Source organism: Orbicella franksi, chromosome 4 (assembly GCF_964199315.1).
Source record: "Orbicella franksi chromosome 4, jaOrbFran1.1, whole genome shotgun sequence".
NCBI lineage: Eukaryota > Metazoa > Cnidaria > Anthozoa > Scleractinia > Merulinidae > Orbicella > Orbicella franksi.
The window spans coordinates 26,129,801-26,139,160 of NC_138148.1; the positions used below are offsets into that span (position 1 = coordinate 26,129,801).

The 9,360-nt window shown below is 38.4% G+C and overlaps 1 protein-coding gene across 1 annotated transcript in view; it reads left to right on the forward strand.

The window, feature by feature from the left end:
* Positions 1 to 300, forward strand: part of LOC145485101 (uncharacterized) — a 28,151-nt gene extending 27,851 nt beyond the window's left edge. Inside the window, exon 29 of the mRNA XM_081463751.1 lies at positions 1 to 300. This exon is cut by the window's left edge and continues 1,462 nt beyond it. The gene's annotated coding sequence lies outside the window, so the exon portion shown is untranslated.
* The last annotated feature ends 9,060 nt before the right edge of the window (positions 301 to 9,360 follow it).

The following is a 9,360-nucleotide window of genomic DNA, read 5'->3' on the forward strand; positions in this document are numbered from 1 at the left end:
AAAATATCCAGTATATTTCTCCTCGATTTATAACGTGGATACTTTATGGATGCTATCTCTAAAATATAGAATAAATTTTTTTCCAGTGGTAGTCAGTCTCACTTACTGGGTTTATGACGTTTGTTTGGGTGTAAACAAATTGAACCATACAATTGCTCTGTTTACGGTGATCTTGACTTTTCCGGAGTGCACGTGATAATGCTTAACCTGGTCAGAAATCAAACAAACCTCGATATAATTGATCTCTTTGCCTGCTGTGCTTAACTGTAACTACAGGCTCAAAGTACAAGAATACAGAAAGGATAGGCAATAGGCGTCGGAAATTTTAAGAAAAACACCTAAGAGGTGCCAAGATCCTCTTTTGTGGGCGTGGCTTGAAATTTTTTCCTCCTAAACAACACATTAGCTGACACTGACATTTTCAGCTCATTCCCTTAAGAGATACCGCGAAAGCTCGCGCTGTGGACCTTTTGAGGCTGAACATCCTAAAGAGGTACCAAAACCAGGGCTGTCACTAAGATGCTCGGCAACTTTGGGGCAACTTTTCCGAGCAATTTGGGGCAACTTTTGTTATTTGAAGCAACTTCTTAACACAATACTTGGTCACAACCGTCACAACCGTCACATGTGGTATAGTTTTTTAAACATTTTTACGTTTTACTCCTTATGGTTGTGCGCATAAGTGGTCAGCGGTGGGTTGATGAATTCAAAATGGCGGAGTGTGACTCCTTATGCTGGGTCGCTGAGGAGAGGTGGTCGCTTACGAGGGGTGGTCTCAACTGGAGTAGAAGTTCGACTGTAGTTCTTATTTCGAAGTTTAGCAGACACTTGAACAACAAATATTTATGAAATACTGCGGTATAACTTGAAGACGTGGACAGCAGTCAGTAGTATAGCTTTTTCTCGTAGCTTCAAGAAAAAAATGTTAAAGCAATGAACAATTTATGAGAAATCAATTCACATGACAAGAACACGTCCTTTTGCCGACCATGATTTTGAAATCACATTTCACGTGTATTTTATTTTGTATTGTACCTAACTTCATTTATCACTCATTTAGAATAAAAGTTCAAGATTTGAAAGGTGCCATCACTTGCGATTAGATAGAAAAGAAAGGAAACTCGTCATTCCTCTTTTGTGGACTGGTCACGAACCAGGGGTAAGCACACTTTCTAATGGGTTTTCGTCTACCGCGGTCCACACTAATGCGATAGAAAATATTCATCTTTTTAACCAAAAGCGAATTCTTTTGAAACGCTGTCCAAAGTACAGATATTTGAACCTCCCATCCGATTAGTACAGAGAGAAACTAAGGGTTTTCAAAGGAGCTTACGTTGCATTGAGTTGCATCACATCTCCAGGCGCAGAACACAGTTGTGGTGATTTTATCGCCGTTTAATTTTAGTGTGAAGGGGAAAATACTGCAAAAGATGCAGTGTGGGCGCGGAGCCCTTGATTCGTTTCGAAAATACATTAGTGTGGACTGGACCGAAATTATTGTTTTTGCGAAAACCAGAAAACCTAGATAGTGTCCACTTCCACTAGATACAGGGGCGCTTTCCATTCAACAAAAATGCCGACAATTTCAAAATGAGGATAAATGGTACGGAAATTTCTTAGGGTTAGAAATCCAGAATCTGTTAAATTTCCGAAAAGCGAACTATTCAACCGAAAATTCGACACATTCCGGGGGGAAAATCAACTGAAACGGAAATTTGACACCGCGAAGGGTAAAGCCCTGGAAACGAGGTTGTTGCCATTCATGCTCACTAACAAACGGTAAGTAGCGTCCACACTCAGTAGTAGATCAGTCTTCAAACCGCTGAAATCTCGACTCAGTAAAGTCCCATTCTGAGACGAATACTTGCGATTGAGAAAAGCACCATGCCGTATATCACGGTACGCACCATCGTGGACCAAGTAATGGGCCCACGCCGCCAGGTGACCATTGATTACAATCCTGGCGATGGAGCATTTCAAAGTGAACTGTCACGTCTGGCGGTATCGCGTAACCGTAATTCTGATTGTACGTGCTTTGTTCGTGACAACCCTTTTGCAGTGCTGGGCAAATTAGAAGACATGGGCTACAAAGTTGTTGCAGCAAACTCCGCGAAATGGAACGACGCCGATGTATGGCAGATATGGACATTGCACAAGGAGAAATAAATCGGCGAGAAAAATCAGTGAAACCCCAGCAACCCAGACAGTTTTACGATCGATTTAATACGAGTTTGTATTCCCTGTGTAGAATCGGATGACTACTATATAACCTATTCATTACTGTTCTTTGATTGTGACGCGTATGTTCTAGTATTCGATCGATTATGTTGACATAATTATGTATTCTCAGAAGCAGACATATCTGTCGCTAATTATGAATTATTCTACATGCTTCTAGTTGATGCATGCGCAGTGCTGTAGACGTCTTCAAGACTGTTGTTAACACTTACGTTAAAGACTCATATATGTATTTTATTTTTATTTTATTGCTATTATTTATTTTTTAATAGTGATGTGCTTTTATCCAATGACATATTTTAAAGTAATGTCATTTTACCCTTCTCCTTTGAATTTACAAATTTGTAACGTATTATAATTTTATGCGGGACTGAGCAGGATTGTTATCGTCTCGTCTGGGCCAAGATCTTTCTTCTCCCCGAAATGAAATAAAATTTAGGCATCAGTCATTTTATTTGCACAAATAACAATAATAATGACCTGTGATTGCTGAACTACACAAAAAAATTTCATCGTGCCGTTTTTGAATTATAAGCCCCTAAGCTATAATTAGGGTTGTCTTTAGCAGGTCATACTGTCGCTGTGGTAAGCTATTTTGTCAAGAAAATGATAACAACGTGTTTACCAATTATTGAGCAGTTTTTTGATACCATGATTGTAGCATCAACTGATAAAGAGTGGTTTATAATGATCTATCAAAATTTAAGTCTTGTAAAGTGCTGGAAACTGTTTTGAACCACCTTAAATGAATTAACAGGGTATGTGTCGGCGAATTCGTTTATATTAAATCCCTCTCTCGTGGCGGCCTCTAACGCAACACGTTTTGCAAACTGTTTGATATTGGAACTTGACAGATCTATGAAAAGTACTCAACACTCTGAGATATTGATGCTTTGTGATTAACGCTGTATAATTACTTTACATCAACGATCACATGTGATACCCGATTAATTCGCCAGAATGCCAGTCGGTCATTTTGGCGTTAACGACTTATTCCGTCTTAGGAAGGTAACACCCAGCACAGAACATAATTTTATCAAATTCCACAGTTCATTTTTTATTTAGATATAGTTTGTAGGGGTTTCCTTGAAATTAGCGTGCGTACAAATATTTTTCTGCATGGAGGACACCCACGAAGGTTTGGAGTAACTTAACATAAATGGCTTCAAATATGCATGGTCAAAGTTTGCACCCTCTCTAAGACCAACCACGTAAATGTCATACCTAATGGTGCTGCATGGAGCGACATAAAACTTTGATAAAAGAATACCTCCCTCCCTCCCTCCCTCCCAAAAGAGCAACGCTCTATGACAAGGCACTTTTCTAACCCTAGAATTATTAAATTAACTAACTAATACAAGCTTACGTGTCTGTATTCCCCCAAAACAGAAACCGAATGCTTTTGTGCTTAATCGGCTAAGTATATTGGCAGTTAGAGTCACGCAGTCAGTTTATGGAAAAGTTTAAACAATTCTCTTAAGCTCTGCGACTCTTTTCCTACTTTTAACGTAAATTAAGAGCTAATTTACTCGCCGCTTTTCTCTCAAGTCGGTCTTAGTTGTAGTTTTATTACCACAATTTCTTTTTTGATATGATTTTTATCTTAGAATTTTTATTGTCTGCTTTTGACTTATTTATAGTCTAGTTTTATTCCTCATTGAATTATCGTAATTTTTATAAACGCCATCATTTTAACTTATGTTGACTTTAAAACCTATCTCAATAGTCAATGAAAAAAACCTCTTTAGGGAGTGTCAGTAAAGTTTGTATAGTATTGTTAGACGGATAATGTTTGGTTTCAATCGCGCAACATATGGAAAAGAAAAACATAATCCATTACTCTAGCTGCTCTTCCTTGTATAATTGATCTTTAAGCTTGCTTGTACAGTGTCCATATCACCATGTGATCAGTGGTGTTTGTTCCAACAACTTTGCAGCCCAGGCTTTCCAATCTGTTGAGCACCAAATCAGTGGGCTGAGTGATAGTGATGGTGAAGCCATTACGCTTTGCGCCCAGGTCTATCATTAAAGCGTCGAGCTTCGCGAGCTCGCCTTGGTCAACATGGCAGTCAATGAACGTTGGGTGCCGGAATGCCACTTCCCTTACTGGGCACTGGCAAAAACTGCGCACTATGATATACGGCATGGCTCTTTACTATCAAACGTCTAAAATGACACTTCTGTTCTCAGAACTGTATACGACTCTAATGCTAGTCGCCTAATGTGTACACTTAGAACTAAGTCTAGTTCCTAGGCCTTGTAATTTTCACTGCGGCAGGAGCCATAATAGGGGACTATGGCTCCTGATTACTGTCAATCCCTATGACGTCACCTAACCTGTGGCTTCCTCGGGAACGAGAAATACGGTACTGCGGGAACACGAACGGGGAGAGCCTAGTTCCATAACTTTTAAGTGTTCTCTCAAACTATGATATTTCTCTTTAGAATTCGAATGTTTGTCAACCAATCGGATGCGAGTAGATAACTCAGTATCTGTCCAAAATCAATCAGAATAATAATTATTAATCTGTTAATTGTTTGGGTCGAATGGTTAAATCGGTATTCAACACCAAAACTTTGACATTCTCTGTGTAAATCTGTTGAAATCTTTCGCGCAATTTATGCATCAGTCATCCTACTTGATCGAATCACACTTGTGTCCAGGATTGAACACAGTTTCAAATTTTACAAATTTTACGATTTTCGTTGAGTTTCAAATTTACCAAATTTTACAATTTTTCGTTAAACTCTACAAGATTTACAGAAATTCGCTGCCTCAACGATTTTTCCGCACACTGTTGCGAAATTTACAACTTTATGCTAATCCAACAGCAAGCACCGGCTTGCGGATTTTACAAAATTTACAAAATTTGCGATTTTTCGCTAACTTCACGATTTTTTGCGACATTTGCGATTTTTTACACTGCTTTGTGATGCTAATTCCACTTACTAGTGCCGGCACGCAGATTTTGCAACTTTTGCGAATTTTCGTTAACTTCTACAAGATTTACAAAAATTCGCTGCCTCAACGATTTTCGGCACATTGTTGTGAAATTTACAACTTTATGCTAATACATCAGCAAGCACCGGCTTGCGGATTTTACAAAATTTATAAAATTTGCGATTTTTCGTCAACTCATTGCGAAATCTGCGATTTTTTTACACTTCTTTGTAATGCTAATTCCACTTACTAATGGAGGCTCTCAGATTTTTGCAAAGTTAGCGATTTCTCGCAATTAACATAACACAAACAAACCGCCAAAGATGACAAGCATGTTTCTGTTCTCTCTGGGACAATAAAACAGGATGAAAGTAAGCCATGACCGCATCCATGTAACACAAAAAAAGATAACAAACTGTATGTTTCTCCCGCTTTTTTCACCGAGAATCGTAAAACGGGTTATGAGAAACTTGACGCAATCATATAAATTAACATAACACCTGCAAAACATAACATGACATAAGCGTTTCTAGTTCACTGAAAATGAATTCTACGTTCTAAAAGCGTGTTACGGATTCAAAACGATCTAAAACGCTCACAGCGATGTTTAAGCGTACGTGTCTATGGGAACATAATGCGGGAGGAGAATATTCCTTTCCACTGCTCGTCACACACGGCTTATTAACCTTGTTCTAACACTCTCCTAAGCCAGTTTCGGGAAAGCCACGACAGCAAAATGATATGACATTCGTGTCAACACTAAACGAGATAATAATGTGCAAAGTTTGTCCTCAAAGCGTTTGTTCTATGCACACTATCATGAGTATCGAAGGATACGTTCACAAGTAACCTTCTTATTACTATCCACGCGATTTTCGGGAAAGGTCACGAAAGCAAAATGTATGCACTTAATGTAACACCACAAGAGATATCAAACTGCAATGTTTCGTTCTCAAAGCGCTTGTTGTACGCGGATTAACATGACTCTCAAAGTACTCGTTCTACAAGTAGGCTTCTTATTCTAAAACGCACTCAGCTATGTTAAAGCCTACGCCTCTCCTTGGGAAAATGAGTCATTAATGTCAAGGGATACGTTGCACAAGTAACCTTCTTATTACTATCCAAGCGAGTTTCGAAAAAAATCACCAAAGCAAAATGTATGAGCTTCACGTAACACCACAAGAGACAACAAACTACAATGTTTCGTTCTCAAAGCGCTTGTTCTACGCAGATTAACATGACTATCAAACACTAGTTCTACAAGTTGCCTTGTTATTCTAAAACGCTCTCAGCTAAGTTTTAGCGTACGCCACCCTAATCGCAAAGAAAGAACCATAACTATTTTCTTTACAATGACAAAATCGTTATACCTTCTTCCTCTCGGAGAAGCTATCTTGACATGCTGCAAGCGACTGTAACACGGCCTTAGACGGCTGCTGTTCGAAACCCGGGGGAACTCCTATCTGAAAAGGTTGGGCATGTTCGCCGTCTCAGGGACAAATCAAGGATTCTGGTCTCACTTAGAATGTTCAAGACAAAACCTGACCATTTTTAGCTGTCTAATTAGTCTTTAGGGCGCACTCGTGAAATAATAATAAATGAAAAGCCTCCATTTAATTTATGTTTTTAGACGTCATTTCCACTGATCTCTCGACTGCGAGAGTCGGGGCTACAAGTGCACGCGGCATCCTTTGGTCAACAGTGGCTATAACTGAAACCTTTCCAAGTTAAAAAGTGCCAAACATAAACATACATTTCTCTCTAGACTCCAGACCATCACCACTTTATTACTTCTAACAGGTTTCATATTTACACGAAATCATTACAAGCATACTCAACGAAACAGCAATAAATAACAAAAAAATAATAATAATTCAGGAATCTTATTCTGTACATGTAAAGTATGCTCTGCGGATTCAAAAATATCCGGATACGTGTTGACGGTGCCTAAAATCGGTATCGAGGCATACATTCCACAAGTAAGGTATTTATTTACCAAGAAGCAAAAAAAAAAAAAATGGAATATCTGTATGCATTCAAGTAATAAACAAAAACTAGTGAGACAATCTCAGATAGTGCAGAGTGTGATTTACGGCTCTGACACAGTAGTCACACAGGTTCTCACCCATGCCGTTTCTCCATTGCAGAATACGAGCGGACAAAAACTTGATAAGACATAATCTTAGCAGTGTGTATGTTTCATGTTTGTGTTTTCTTTTAAGGCCCAAAGATAACTTACAATTACCGTTTGTCAAGACGGTTTTAAATTTATCGTGGTATTTTATGTTGAGTTTTCGTTCATTTTGTAGCAAATGTGACAATTTTCCTTTTCACGCCAACGTTTGTTTGTTTTCTAATAGGCCTTAGCAGCTAAGCTATCACGTGACCTATTTTTCATAAAATTATGGCTATAACTTAACGGAAGCCAGAAATGGAAAAAGCATGTCGAAAGTATCAAAATGGGCAAGTTTGAGGCCCCCATCATTAAAGAATGAGATTTCATGACAGTCTGAATTTTTAAAAGAATAAGAAGATTTGTGTGGAAAAAGTTGTTTGAGAGCAAGGTCTTGCTCTCCAGCAAATCCTGTTTCCATACAAATCCTCTAAATTTTCCGAAAATTCAAACGGTCGTACAAACTTACTCTTAAATACCAGGGGCCTCAAACATAGTTATTTTGGTATTTTCGATGCGCTCTTTCCATTTCTCGCATTCTTCAAGTTATAGCCCATAAATAAAAATTTTCCAGGAAAAATTTGGTCACGTGACCCCAGCTGCAAAGGGCCTATTTGATACTTTTGTTTTCCTCGCCAATGTGCGCAACAAGATATCTTTGTTTCCACAAAAATATAAGAAAGATGTCTATCTTTTTTAATATACTGCTGGAGATAAATGGAATATAAAAGTTAAATGTCTGCTGAAAAGTCGAAGAGGAACGATTTTGTTTTATTCAAGACGCAAATTTTCATTTCTCCGATAAACAAGAACTAATCTAATTATCAAATAGTCACGTCGAGTCACAGAATAGTGCGTTCTTATTCTGTTGCCAGCTTTGGTGTTAACAATAAAACCACTTCAAACTAATACACAATGCTATCGAGTAACACAACTGAGGAGCGTTTCAACAAGAAGTATTGAAGGAAGAGATCTTTACTTGACCGAAATTATATCCCACACCGGTGAGCGAGTCACCTCATCGACTGATAAAATTAATTGGCGGTTTCAGTAAGTGCCACGGAGTCTGCCGCAATGATAACAAGTTTCGTTTGTCACAAATTTACTACTTTTACTTGTAACTAACGCGGGAAAGTTTCGGCTGAATATGAACTTTTGGCTCTCTTTCATAGAAGAGGAAACAAACAAGCTGCTAAGGAGAAGCAATATGTTTCCATTCTTTATTTGAACCCTGGCAAACACACAACAGACGACATTTCTTGAATCGAGCTGTGGAAGATTCCAGAAGATACGAAGTTACAGTAGCGTTCTTTGCAACAAAAAAAGGAGACCTGACGTTACCTGAAATATAGCTGCTATCCCTGGCCAAAACGAGAGTGTGGTATCACTCATTACAAAAAATAAAAAAAAAAGGGTGCATCTGAACTCGAGAACGGAGTTTATCACACAAGCAATGCTAGAACACATGCGTCTAGCATGTTATGTTCTACCACAAGGAAAAGAACTCAACGTTCGTGGGTAGCCCCGTATGAAATGTATATTTCACCTAACATATAGTCGACTTTGACGCTAACTAATCTGCACATGCGTTTGGAGCACCACAACGATAGCATAAAATTTGCAAAACCATATACACATTTTTGTCATGTTATTAAAAAAAGTAACGTAAATAAGACGCGTTTTGCGTAATGCACACAGGTACCTATAGCTACCCCACCCAGCCTCCCTGCCCACAAGGCTAATTGATGAATTGAAATTAATTAATTAAACAGACATTAAAGTTAACACCTTATTGTGTTAGTACCTTATTACGTTAGAGCCTTAGCGAACAGCAGCCCCCTAAACCATCCCAATAGTGCACTCTGCACTAATTAGATTATGCTTGATTATGGTTAGATTATGGTTTCGTATGTTTCAACATACATCTTCAGAAGTAACCGTTAGGAATAGAAGTAACAACTAAATTTGAGTTTAAAATAAGTAACATGCAAATTTTTCTCAGCTTCTG